This window comes from Mauremys mutica, chromosome 7 (genome assembly GCF_020497125.1).
Source record: "Mauremys mutica isolate MM-2020 ecotype Southern chromosome 7, ASM2049712v1, whole genome shotgun sequence".
Lineage (NCBI taxonomy): Eukaryota > Metazoa > Chordata > Testudines > Geoemydidae > Mauremys > Mauremys mutica.
The window spans coordinates 102082827-102096943 of NC_059078.1; the positions used below are offsets into that span (position 1 = coordinate 102082827).

General features: G+C 39.9%; 1 long non-coding RNA gene across 2 annotated transcripts in view; it reads right to left on the bottom strand.

Annotated features, from left to right (window-relative positions):
* Positions 1-2812: 2812 nt before the first annotated feature.
* The window catches only part of LOC123373684, a 36131-nt gene continuing 24826 nt past the window's right edge, over positions 2813-14117 (bottom strand). For both annotated transcript variants that reach the window (XR_006580829.1, XR_006580830.1), the window contains exons 3-4: positions 6567-6730; positions 2813-2895 (exon numbers count right to left, since the gene is read on the bottom strand). This is a non-coding gene — a long non-coding RNA (uncharacterized LOC123373684). The remainder of the gene's footprint in view (positions 2896-6566; positions 6731-14117) is intronic.

Sequence of the window (14117 nt, forward strand, 5' to 3'; positions counted from 1 at the left end):
TAAGGCTCCATCCCATAATACTCAGATTAACATCTTGATGTCTCCTTTAGTACAGCAGTGGTTTTAAAACTGTAATCCATGGATTGCTGATGGCCTGTGGAGAGCTGATTGGTCACATGGTACTGGGTTTCCAGTGAGAGAATCAGAACAGGTATGACAGAAGAGGAAACAAAAATATAGACAGTGGGATTGATTAACCTTTTTTCCCCTGAAACACTTGTTGAATCAAAGACAGATACTGCCCCTATTACCTCTTAATGTGTAAGCAAATGCTGTAATTGCTTCAGGAGTGTTACACAATTGCATTTGCAGCCACACAAACTAAGAGAGATGAGATGATTATTATTAGACTATGGTTCATATTTTGAATATAGGAGCCCCTGTTTCTAGAGCAGAGAGTGGTGGGATAATGATGCTTACCTTTTTAAGTGTTTTGAGATCTACTTATGAAAAGCCTAATATAAAGAGCTAAGTATAACAACAACAACAAAGCACCAAAGCAGAACTGGGCTCAGGAAAAAAAGTAGCAATTATATGCAACTTGCAGGCTGCATGACTTATCCAGTATAAACTAACTCAAATGTGGACAAAATGTGTCTGTTTTTCTCTTAGGAATCCCAGTTTACCTTCACCCTTTATCTTAGTGCACAGAAATAGTTGTTAGATCATTTTTATGGAATGTTTCACAACAGCAACATTTTAATGAATTGCAGAATTAAACATTTACCAAGTTTTTTCAAATAAATGATTAATTACCACTCAACACATCCATCACATTTATTAGCTGACTTATTTAAGAATAGTTTTTCATAACTGGCCAACTGAAAAAGGCTGACATTATGTTTTGTTTCTTGTTTGACTGCTTCTAGTAAATACATTAGTTATAACACACAAGGATAGGCATTTAAAAGTTTTTTCACACTATTTTTTCCACAGTTTTAATTTTTAAATTTTTGAGACACCACATAGAAAGCTAGATTCTCTGCACTGAGAACAATGCAAGATCAGAGAATTCTTCACCAAGTATTTAGGAAAATATATTTCTCCATCTGAAAAACGCCTGGGGAACTTAGAAAAGATTCAATTTAACAAGATCATCATGAGGGGATTTTTGATAAGTTTACTATTATGAATATTCAACAGCAAGATTCGAGTGATCTTCAGGATTCTCTCATGCATCTCAAACACTTTTGCTAATTTACATTTTTCATTGAAGGATTTGATTCCTTTGCATTTATCCAAACTTAGCAGACTTGAAAAGTAGAGCTGATCAGAAAATGGAATTTCCATCTCCCGGGAAATTCTGAGATTTTGAAATTTGTTTTCATTCCAAACCAGAACAAAAAGTTGAAATTTCAAAACTTCCTGTGGAATAGAAATTTAAAAAAAAGTTAATTTGGAAACATCAAAATGTTTCATTTTGATAATGTTGATATATATACACACACCCCACAGTATAAGAGTTGAAATAAAATGAAAAGGAAATAGAATGAGTCAAAATGATTCATTTCTCCACATCTAAAATTGACACATTCCCTTGAAACATTTAGCTTTTGAATAAACTGCATTTTCCAATGGAAAACTGTTCCATCAAAAAAATAAAAAATAATAAAAAAATTGACCATCTCTATTGAAAGGTTGGGGGGGGGTATGGAAGGAGTGCAAGCATATGCAGCAATTAAGTTGTTCTCAACCTAATATGCCCTTTCCCTTTAATACAGCTGGAGTGAGGGGTATTCTAAATGCTCTAAATATTGACCCAGAGTAAAGCTATCAGATAACACAGATAAGGTCATCCTTTGTCATTAAGGACAAGCTATTGAACATTTAAAATCAGTATTGCAGCTTCTTCTGAGAGAAGAGTATGAAATTAAAAAAAAACAATAGCATTTCATTTGCAGGAAGGCTGCTAACACGCATTGTGATAAAATTCTGTCAATTAAAGCCATTTGGTTCCTGCACCTCATAATCTCTCTTAAATTAGGATTTTCTCCTAAGGACTCTCCCTAGTTCTGTCATGTACTGTAGCTCGACACTATGATAATACAGTTATGACATGAAAATGGAAAATAAAAGAAATTGAGCTTATGGCTCGGAAGAGAAGTGTTATTACCAACTGATACTAAAACTGACAACTTCTGTTTCACTACAGCCCAATTCTGACTTCAGTGAGAGGTTTGCTCAATTAACAGTTGCAGAATTTGGCCCTTAGATTGTAAATTTCTTGAGACAGAGACCGTATCTTACTTTATATTCTGTACAGCATCATGCATGCCCTTGGTACTCCAAATAATAAACAACGATTTTTAAAAATTGCTAGGTAGATCCATGTATTTGAGAGCTGAAGCAAGATCGGGTGGTTGTAAAATATCTGATCTGCTTGTTGTCCAGTTTTGCCAGCCTTTGGAAAACGATCTGGCTTTCAGAATTAGAACTGGAGTCATTTCCCATTTTTGCTGTTCTTCTTCCACTTACTTGCACTCTGTCGTTATGTCTTTAGGAGAGGAGTGGATTTTCTCCCCACTTTTATATGTCATTCTTTTCTCCCACTTTATGATACTTTAGATGTGGGGGAGCAGTTTACAATTGGAAACATTCACATTTTTAAAAACAAATACTAGAAACATTCTATTTTTAGAAAGCAGAAATGGTGAGGTATTTATATCAGTCCAACTATTTTCAAAGTGATGAGGTGGGATAATAGAGGTGGAAAAATCGGGTTATACCACAGTAAATCTGTTCCCTTCCCTCCACCCTTAGAATTCCCCTAAGCAAACCAAGTTCTCTCTGTTGCTCAGATAGGCTTACATCAGCCTGTTTTTCATATCATCCACCTAGGATCCGATGTCCTGAGCTCTGTAGACCCTTGGGAGCCACTTGTATCCTCAATGCCTCCTAAATAGAATCACAGAAATTTGAGAAAGATAAGATTTCTGATAGAATTTTCTGAGCATGTGTAATATCTTCTTTTAAACAGTGACAAATTTATCTTTTCTTATTTCTCCACTACAGGGAGTTTTTTGCGCCTTGCTCTGAAGCATCTGTTCCTGGTCACCCTAAAGAGAAGATTGGACTAGATTGACCACTGGTCTGATGTAGTCTGACAACTGCTATGTTCCTATGTGTAGCATAGGCAAGAAGATTAATGTTCCAATCATGGACTAATGACCTGCCACATCAGTTCTTAGTCACAGGAGTGAAAAACAACCTTCAGATTAGATACATTTTTTGTGTAGCTAAATCAAAAGTAGCCTAATGGGGTTTGATTACTCTCTTTTCCTTTTAATTTTTTAACATATTAAAAACCTCATCCGCTCCTCCCCAGGAAAAGCAAAAAACAAGAATAAACCCCCCAAACTTGCTCACATTAGAATAAACACTATGACATCTTCTAGGTACAGCATGCAGAGAATGTTATGACAAACTCATATGGGGCTTTTAAAAGAGGGTTTTACAACAAAGCTACTGCAGACCATTTAGCTGATGAGTAATGCTACAACAGTATGCACTGTACTCATTTGGGATATGGGCCTCTCCTGGATGGAATTAGATCTGCTCATATGTATGTATAGGAGGCTCCCTCTTCTGGGTAAGCTAGCAGAGCTGTTGCCTTTAACTCACTGTCTGGAAGGAAGCCAAATTCAGCTCCTATATTCAGTGAGGATGTTTAGAACTTCTGTTCCTTTTACAATGGTCTCTCTTGGGCAGGGACTTTATTTCTTTACTGTCTGTAAAACTCTAAGCACCAAAAATATGATATAATAAATACCATGATCATTAGCTATATTTATTACCTGTAAAAATGTGGTGCCATGACTATTAATTGTTACAACTAAAAAAAAAAGAAAAGAAAGGACACAGGTTCCTGTTCTGAACAACTTCAGCAATGGGGTTGGGGTGGGGAACAAGCCAACCAGCACAAAGTATGTGTAGGAAAGTGTAATATTGGGAAGGATACCGCTTTCCTATTTATTTGGGGCCTGATTCTACATATACTGTATATTGCACTTTAAGGCAGGATTGTTCACGCAGTGTAAAATAACTAGAATATGCTGTATGCAGTGCTTAATTTGTGCCAGGACTTGCCAGAGCCGAGCCCCAGCACCTCTAGGCTTCGCAGTTCATAGCCCCAGCACCTGTGGGCTTACCTGCCTCAGTTATGAATGTAAAGAAAATGAGCAATTTATTTATTCATTTGAGCCCTGGCACGTCTTTCATTACAAATTAAGTACTGGATATACGCTTCCTTACTTATTTGGGGACTAGATCTTTGCACTGGCAGAGACAGACTATCAGTTCCAGAGCTCCATTTGTACAGAGCATGGAAAGCCATTCTTAAAAATACTTTACTTTTGAAATTTTCAACATTTTGGAATCATGCCTGAGGGCAGAATGCTTTCCAGAGCTTTATGTACCACAGTATAGAAGCTGTGAAAGGTACTCTAAACTGAGCACCACTGTCCAAAGACTTGTAAATGTTGCTTAGTACATCTAGTTCACAGAGTAACATTTAGTTATGTTTTAACAATACATTTCTCGTTGAAATATTTTCCCTTCCCTGCTTTAATCCTTTCCCCTATTTGAACTGAAGCCTTTTCTAAACAGAATGGCATTTGGCAGTGGAAAATTACAATGGAGAGTTCTTAGTACAGAGGAACACAGTACTGAACAGCAGAGCATAAGGCCTTAAACAACATTTGGTGGAATGTGTTGCAACATTACTGGAAATTAAAAGATTGCTATCATTGTGACTCAACAAAATGTGATCGTCACAGGACACTGACCCTGCCCTCAGTTCCTGTACACAACTCTGTACAGTCAAAGCCTCATATTTACTATGTGACAGTAGTAAAAATGCTACTACCAGTCCGTGGGCTTGATGCTCATAATTGCTGAGATGCTGAGATCTTTGCAATGGTGCATTTTAAAGCTAGTTCTTAATATACTCCATGCAATATATAGGCATCTAATAATTATCAATCACACGCTCAGATGTTTACTAACAGCCTGATCTTCTCTTTCTGAATATGCAAGCAGAAGGAACACAGACGGGTGCAAGGAAGAACCAGACCAGTAGCTCGATAGCATAGTGCACCCCTGAGGACCTCCAGTCCAGATCCATGAACCTGTTATTCTGCAGCAGCACTAGCAACTCAAGTGTATGCATCCAAGATGCTAGGAATGTATTCAGGCTGGCTAGTCCCTCCCATCACTTGCATTGCCACATCTACACTCAGGGCCGGCTCCAGGGTTTTTGCCACCCCAAGCGGCGGGGGGGAAGCCTCGATCACTTTTTTTTTCCCCCACACTGCTTTCTTCTTCGGCGGCAATTCGGAGGCAGGTCCTTCCCTCCAAGAGGGACCGAGGGACCCACCGCCAAATTGCCGCCGAAGAGCCCGACATGCTGCCCCTTCCCCTTGGCTGCTCCTTGCTAAGCTGGTGCCTGGAGCCAGCCCTGTCTACACTTTATTTTTAGCTCGTTAGCACAGTCAGAGCTAGCACAGGATTGTCTCCTCTATCTGGGAATCACACCCCTAGCTCAAAGCGTAGACATACCCTAAGTGGGTGGACATGGTCTGAAAAAGGTTAGTGGTGGCTTCCCCAGGCCCGACTGCGTATCTACCACAACCCTTGCAGACAATGCAAGATTCCCAGTCTCTCACTCTCACTGTCTAGCTCAAGCAGCAGCAGAAGAATGTGGATCTGGAGGGCCTGGGTTGAACCCCTGCTGATGAGATGAGCTTGGATGGGTCTCAGTTCCAGCTCTCTTTCACAAACCCACTGCCACACTTTGCACTAAGTGGCTGACTCAGCACAGAGACTAAGAAATGCCTGGGCCTGAAAAGTGAACTGCCCCTGTTGTCCTAGAATAAGTTCCCCTGCCCTAAATCATAGCTTGATGGCAAGGCAGTGTGTGAGGAAAACTTGTCCTACTGCCTCTTAGATAAACATCGAGCCTTCATGCACCAAAGCGTCTAGCCAATGCCTTTCACCAACAGTAAACCTACAGTTTGTTTTTAAGATGAAGTTTAGCGTTATATGTAAATATGAAGATTTATCTCATTGAATATCACACATGGAGCGTCACAAAAATTGGCATCTATGTGTCTGAGGGTTTGTACTGCTGCCCATCATTGTAGTATGAGTGTCTTCCATATAAAATCAAAAGCAAGGTCCCTAGTGGAATGCGTGGAGTTTCTGGAACTTCTCTTTTGGGGTAAAAACTCTGCTTGGGGGGTAGGGTTTTTGTTTTTCATTGTTTGGGTCGGGGTGGGGGAGTGTTGGTCAAGACTTTTGTTAGGACTAGGTGTCAGTTATTCTATGTACTTTTATATATCTTGTACAGCACCAATAACTCCCATAGTGCCAGGTTTGCACATGACCAGATGGGATCTTAGGAGTCTGAAATATATTTTGGAAGTCAAATAAATTTATCAGTACTGAAAAAACAAAACAAAAAAACCCCAACCTTCTGGTAGGGTTCCCACCCTACCCCTTAAAGGCTGCATATGACAGATGGTTACGAGGTGCCATTCAACTCAAAATTCAGACATCATGCTAGTCACCTTTTTGGGACTCAGAAGGAATTTTCTCCTCACTCCTAACTTTGCCTGGGTCAGATGGGGTTTTCTTCACCTTCCTCTCAGAAGCCCAGGGTATGTTAGAGTGTAAAATCCATGTTAAGCAGGTACTCAGTGCAGGTAATCAATCAACAAAGGGTCCCAGTTCCCTGAAAAATCAGAATTGGAAGTGGATTAGGAGAAGGCATCACCTAAAGAAGGTGGGAAATGGGGCTGGGGCTCTTAATGACTGGTACAGCATGGAGACAGCCCCTCCCCGTACAGCCTTCGTAACACTCAGAAGAGGGAGAGCAGAGAAGTCCCAGTGATGGTGCTGCAACTGGATTAACAGGTGGAGGGAGGCCGGGGGCAGGGCTCACAGTAGTTCTCCATCCAGTGGAATATATTACAGTGGGAAGGATTATCTGCCTGGTGAGTTACTGGTGAATTATTCCCAGATATTTCTTAATTGGGGTGACCAGATGTCCCGATTTTATAGGGACAGTCCTGATTTTTTGGGTCTTTTTCTTATATAGGCTCCTATTACCCCTCACCCCAATCCCGATTTTTCACATTTGCTGTCTGGTCACCCTATTCTTAATATAGTTGTAGCCTAGATAAAGCACATTCAAGATGTCTTGTCTTTCTTCCTGCAGTGTTCAGAACAATGTGTGTTTACTTTGTAGGGTCAGAACTTTTTGATGTTACACACAGTGATGGCAAAACAATATACTGAAACCGAGTCACTCATTATCTGAAGTAGCTGATGACATTTCCGATTCAGCATGTAATCTTTCTGGTTCACTAAAAGATATATCTTATTCACCAGGAAAAATATCTCCAGTATCTAAATAGGGGGCTTATGGAAACTGATTTACTAGGTGATGAATTTCACAGCTTCTCTAACCATACTGTAAACGCTTCTGGGCAGGGAGCTCAGTCTTTATTTATTATTCTGTCTGTAAATCACAATGCACACCAAGGGTGCTATGTATAACAGTATATATCATAGCACAGTTGGTAAAATATCTATTGTAGTTCAGTAAGTGGTATATCTGATTCAGCAGTTTATTAATATTCTTCAGAGTCCAGTTTTTTTCAGTAAGTGAATTGAAAAAATTCACTATGCAGCACATCAAATTCACTGTGCAGTGTAGCAGTGGATTGTATATGCTGAATACATTTTATAAGAAATCTGCATTTATGTGCTGTGTAAAATATGTAAAAAATGTATTTTGAACTATGTGGCATTTCATAGAAAGAATCTGAAAAATCCAGAACACTCAGTTATGTTTTCTCTAATGTATGGCAGTATATAAACATCAGAATGCTGTCATCGTGTAAATGAGAAAGAGCAAGATAATAGAATGGAAGATTTCACAACTGTTAAAGATCAGAGGACATTTCTCTACGACATCCGTTATCAACCTGAACAGATGTCAAGAGAGATGAAGCAAAAAGGCAATCTGATAGTGTGATTAATTTTTTTCAAAAGTACAAAAGCAACTATTGCATTAAAGACAGCTAAAAATACACACTACCATCTCAACATTGCTTTTTCAAGTGTGTGCAATTGCTGGAGTTGCCACAGGAATGTCATGTGATTATGAGGGGAGGGATCCAGGAGACAATAACTTTGTTAAAATATGGTTCACACTGTTTTGAACCCTTGATCTAGGAAGAAGCAAGCTTGATATTTAAAGTGTTCAGGCTTCAGCTATTATTTTTATTATCTTTATAGTGGTAGCACTCAGGATTGGCACCTCATTGTGCACGGCGCTGTACTCTCTCTCTCTCTCTCTCTCTCACACACGCGCACACACTGAAGAGTTTACAGTCTAAATAGAAATGCTCCATTTATGTCATTGACAGAGCCCCCACTGACTTCAGTGGGGCCACGATTTCACTCAATGAGAGAAAAAGGACATATTGCTCCCATTTTACACATGGGAGACTGAGGCACTGCAAGATTAAATGACTTACCCAAAATTACAGGGAATGTCTGTGACACAGCCAGAAATGTATGCCGAGTCTGAGTCCAGTGTGTTATCCACAGGACTATTTTCCCTTCATATAAGATTGAGCTATTTCTCTGAAGAATATTTTCAACGAATGTATTGTAGAGAGCACTTTTTAAAATCCATACATTAACTTGAACAATTACTTCATTTCAGCGGACTCTGAAAATAAACAACTTCTCTGGTCTGACACAGAATTTTGAGCCCTCTTGTGGTACATTACTTTGGCTTGTAAGAAAGTGAAGGAAGTGGTTATTTTTAAAAAGTGAGTATGAATGGGAAACAATAATGGGCATACATTGTCAACATAGAAGATCTTCCCATTGTCATAAATGCTCTTGCTTTCTGAAACACAGTCAAACACAGCTATACAAAGTAACATGAAAATCATCAGGAAAATGCATTCATTGGTAAGTTTACTTTGAGCTATCCTGGGCAATAGAAACAAAGAGCTTGTCTTCTTCCTGTGCCTTGCCATCAACTTCTCTTTTTTGAGGGGTGTGCTTTAGGAATCCTGGTGATTATTTCTACCCTTGAGTGGATGGTTCATGATCATTTCCCAGTGACCATAAGGAAATCAGATCAATCTATCATATTTATTTCTGGTGGGTGTTATTATTTCAACAAAATACATTTTTGTGAAAGTGAATCTTTCTGAAAGGATGCATATGTTCCAGATAACAGAGCCAACTCACTGTATGGCCATTTAGATTTGCTGCATCATTAAATGGTATTACAGTGCTTACACACATTTCATTTGTAGGAGCCATTGGGATTTCTCAGAGCTAGAAATCTGTAATGCATCGTCACAGTTGAGATGTGCGTGTCTGGTTTCATAAGCTGCAGCTTTCAAAACTGCTCATCCTGTTGCAGCATGATGCACATTTTGTGTTTCTTTATGTAACTTAAATTGGAACTAGGCCACCAGCTGGGGTTGGCCTTCTAACAAACCTAGATAGCTTAATTATAGTTTCCAGTGAACAAGTTTCAGAGACTCTTCAGATGATACTGACAGCTTTGGAAGCACTGAGATGGCACAGTACTAGAGATGCCCTTTTCTTTTTCACAGTGCAAATTAAATGCTCAGTCTACAAAAATTGATGGTCCAGGATCCCATGAAACTACAATGAAAAACTGTCACTAAAAAGCCATCACTGTAGCTCAGAATTCTAAAGGTCTGAAGCAGAACTATACAAACTGAGGGGTGGTATTAATGTCTTACTATCTGATTATGGTCTCACAGATGGTAAGAAAATTCCTTAAGGCCTAATTCTGCTCCCCTTACTCATCTTTAATATTTTACTACAGAAGTAGTTTGAATAAAGTTACCTTTTGCATTATTTTGGTGTACTTCATTTCTGTTCCACGGGCTGGGGTGGGAGAGTGGAGGGAAATAGGGTAATTGGGAGATGAGTGGTTTGACAGAAGAAAGAGGCAATGCTCTGGGCTGTCAAAGTTGTTACTGAAGGGTGGACAGGACCATTATAGGATTATGTTGGGAAGACTAAGCAAACCTGTAGCTGCAACACATGCATTTTCTGTTCAGCCTGTCATTGCAAATGTGCAGAGTGACCTGGAACAGGATGCAATGCTAGTGAGATTTGCTTAAGCTAATGTAATCAGAAAGGTGGTGTGAGTGTTGTGTGCACTGCTGACAGAAGTTGTGTGCGTGGATGTGAGAGGTTTACAGGCACATTGAACATTGCAATTGTGGTTGTATTGCCAAAATGCTCCAATATAGCTCATCCATGTGTCTTTGAAGGCTGATAATTAGTAGTTCCACTTCCTAGGTCTTTGAGATCATTCAGTTCTTCATTCAGCAACGTATTAAACTCAGGAACAGCAAAGTGGCTGTTACCTTTCTAGTGCATGAAGCCAATCTTTTCATGTGGTAAGAGGGCTTTTATTTTAATGAGCACTTAGCTGAGGCAGGCTTGTCCCAACTTAGTCAAAACCAAAGTCTGTCATTATAAATAAAAAAAGATCTTTACTAACGTCTATATTTTATGAACATGCAGAAATTTATATTTTTAGTTCTTTTTTGAACTTCTCAGTGAAAGTTCATCAGAACTGTTTTCTGTATAATCATGTAGGCCACATGAATGTAAAAATTACTTTCACTCCTTTTTAATCAACGCTATAGTGATCTGAAAATTACAACCATCTGTCATGTTGCTCCCACAGACACATGAAATCACACAACACATGAGTTTGTCCTCTACTAAAAATGATCTATGCAAGGGAAGCAGCTTTAGATTTAAAATAGTTCATCACTCTTCCTGTGAAATGCTTTAATGTTTGATTATGTATTTCTCAATATTCCAAAAAAAGACTCATGTGACTATATCTTTAATGACCAAAAAAAGCTTTTTATAAGATATGATTTTCTCAAAAAACAGGTAACATTGTTTGATTTTTTAAACAACATGTAAAGATGGCTCGAGGAGAGCGGTAGGTATATGGCAGGACTGTAGGGCTAGATCTTGGTGGTTTTTAGGCACCTAACTCCTATTGATTTCAATGGAAATTTGGAACCTAAATATCTTTGAGAATCTGGTACATAGTCCCTTATGCTCCCACAGAGTCTTGCTTTTAATTATCCCATCTACTCTGAAGCATTTGTGTCAGCTTGACTCATGCCTGGATGACAAGCAGCTCCCAGCACACACTACCAAACTATTTCATAGACTGGGACACACCATATAATGGTGATGAGCCTGTTGTAATGTATATAGTACCATTCGCCACAGAACCTTGTCTCTAGTCCCAGACACACATGCTTCACAGAAATATATAGGCTTAGTATACATTTAAGCCTATAAGGTGGATAGAAAGCTGGCTAGATCGTCGGGCTCAACGGGTAGCGATCAATGGCTCCATGTCTAGTTGGCAGCCAGTATCAAGCGGAGCGTCCCAAGGGTCAGTCCTGGGGCTGGTTTTGTTCAATATCTTCATTAATGATCTGGAGGATGGCGTGGACTGCACCCTCAGCAAGTTTGCAGATGACACTAAACTGGGAGGAGTGGTACATACGCTAGAGGGTAGGGATAGCATACAGAGGGACCTAGACAAATTAGAGGATTGGGCCAAAAGAAATATGATGAGGTTCAACAAGGACAAGTGCAGAGTCCTGCACTTAGGACGGAAGAATCCCGTGCACTGCTACAGACTAGGGACTGAATGGCTAGGCAGCAGTTCTGCAGAAAAGGACCTAGGGGTTACAGTGGATGAGAAGCTGGATATGAGTCTACAGTGTGTCCTTGTTGCCAAGAAGGCTAACAGCATTTTTGGCTGTATAAGTAGGGACATTGCCAGCGGATCGAGGGACGTGATCATTCCCCTCTATTCAACATTGGTGAGGCCTCATCTGGAGTACTGTGTCCAGTTTTGGGCACGACACTACAAGGAGTATGTGGAAAAATTGGAAAGAGTCCAGCGGAGGGCAACAAAAATGATTAGGGGGCTGGAGCACATGACTTATGAGGAGAGGCTGAGGGAACTGGGATTATTTAGTCTGCAGAAGAGGAGAATGAAGGGGGATTTGATATCTGCTTTCAACTACCTGAAAGGGGGTTCGAAAGAAGATGGATCTAGACTTGTCAGTGATAGCAGATGACAGAACAAGGAGTAATGGTCTCAAGTTGCAGTGGGGGAGGTTTAGGTTGGATATTAGGAAAAACTTTTTAACTAGGATTTTTCACTAGGAGGATGGTGAAGCACTGGAATGGGTTACCTAGGGAGGTGGTGGAATCTCCATCCTTAGAGGTTTTTAAGGTCAGGCTTGACAAAGCCCTGGCTGGGATGATTTAGTAGGGGATTGGTCCTGCTTTGAGCAGGGAGTTGGATTAGATGACCTCCTGAGGTCTCTTCCAATCCTGATATTCTATGATTCTATGATTTGTTTTATGTAAAGCATCTTAAGGTGTCTTCTTTCTCTATTGATCTGAGTTTACCATACAAACATCTTCCATCTTGTTTCTCATTTCACATTCTTTTGGGTTAATTCCTGTCTCTTCAGCAACAATTTTGGCTCTACTGAACACACTCAGTTTAGTACTACCAGCAATATTGTTCTAGGCAACCTTCCTGCTATGAACACTGAGGGCATGCTAGTTTGAGACTGCATGGTAGGAAATTTAGCTAAAATCCTAAGTGAGAGTTCAACAAGCAAAAGGAGTAGATAGCTACCAAATCACACCAGCCTGCTGAAGTTTAGCTAGTGACACAGCAACAAAGTCCATGTTTTGTTATTGAATGGAGCCCCTATGCTGAAGACAAAAGTTTATTAGCATTTGTAGATAGAGACTTTTGTGTAAGTATAGAAACTTGATTAACTTTAGTCTTCAGTGAAATGGGCAGCTTAGAATTAGATGTTTTAAAACTATTTAGTTACCTATATTTTGTTACTATCTTGTTGAATGATTTACCTCTTACCACCTGCATGGATCTGTTTGAATAATACACTCTATCTTTTAAATGTAGAATATTTTTATATTTTATGCAAAGCTTCTCTGCATCATTGCATTTTATTTATGGATGAGACTGGTAACACAATGAAGCTGGTGCAAAGCTTACTGCCGTACTCTTCTGTAAAGTCAAATTGCTTCTCTTTCCTTCAGTCATACATCCTTGGTAATTATTAGGTTAGTGATTTAACAGGAGGATATTTTCTGCCTCCAACATCACTACATTTAGACTCTTGAAAAATGGAGGCTTAAAACAGCCCTTTGCTGCTTCGATTTCAGGAGAACTTTCTCATTTCACCACATGCTCTTGAGAGTCAAGTGGAAGCAAACTGCAGGGAATTACACTTAAATGCCATGATCAAGCTCCTGCCTTTTGTGTGACTAGCTGCCCACAAACTACTTTGAAACAGATTCCTATAGAGCTGTAAAGAAAGAGTTCTGAAAGGGCAGAAAAGAATGAGTTGGAAGCTTCACTTTCCGAATGCTTTTAGATGCTTGTCTGTCACATCAGGCAAAAATTCTATATAGTTCAGGAACTGTAATGAAGTCTGCCATCCCTTCCAAATCCGTCCAGGCCAGGTAAAGATTTGTGTGATTGCACAGCAACACAAGTTGTATTTTGTTAGTCTGTGAGCTAGAGGACAGTACAAGTACAGTATTTGTTACTGGTTATAGGGAGCCAGGTGTGGATGGCATCTTTGCAGACACACAGATAACATAGACCCTGTCCCAAGTAACTTCAGACCAACAACATACACAGGATAATGCAATAATACTTGGCACTTCTATAGTGCCTTTTACCTCATGGCCGCAGAGTACTTTGCAAAGGTAAAGTATGCTCTCCATTTTACTGATGAGGAAGCTGAAGGTAAGTGACTTGCTCAAGGCCACACAGGGTATGTCTATGCAGCTCACAGCAATGATTCGCCAAGCCCAGGTCGACAGACTTGGACTTCTGGGGCTCACAGTAGAGTGCCAAAAATAGCTGGGTATACGGTGGCTCAGGCTGTAGCTTGGGCTATGAGCCTGTGGGAGGAGGGGGGGCTGCAGACCCCAAGCTGCAGCCTAAGCCA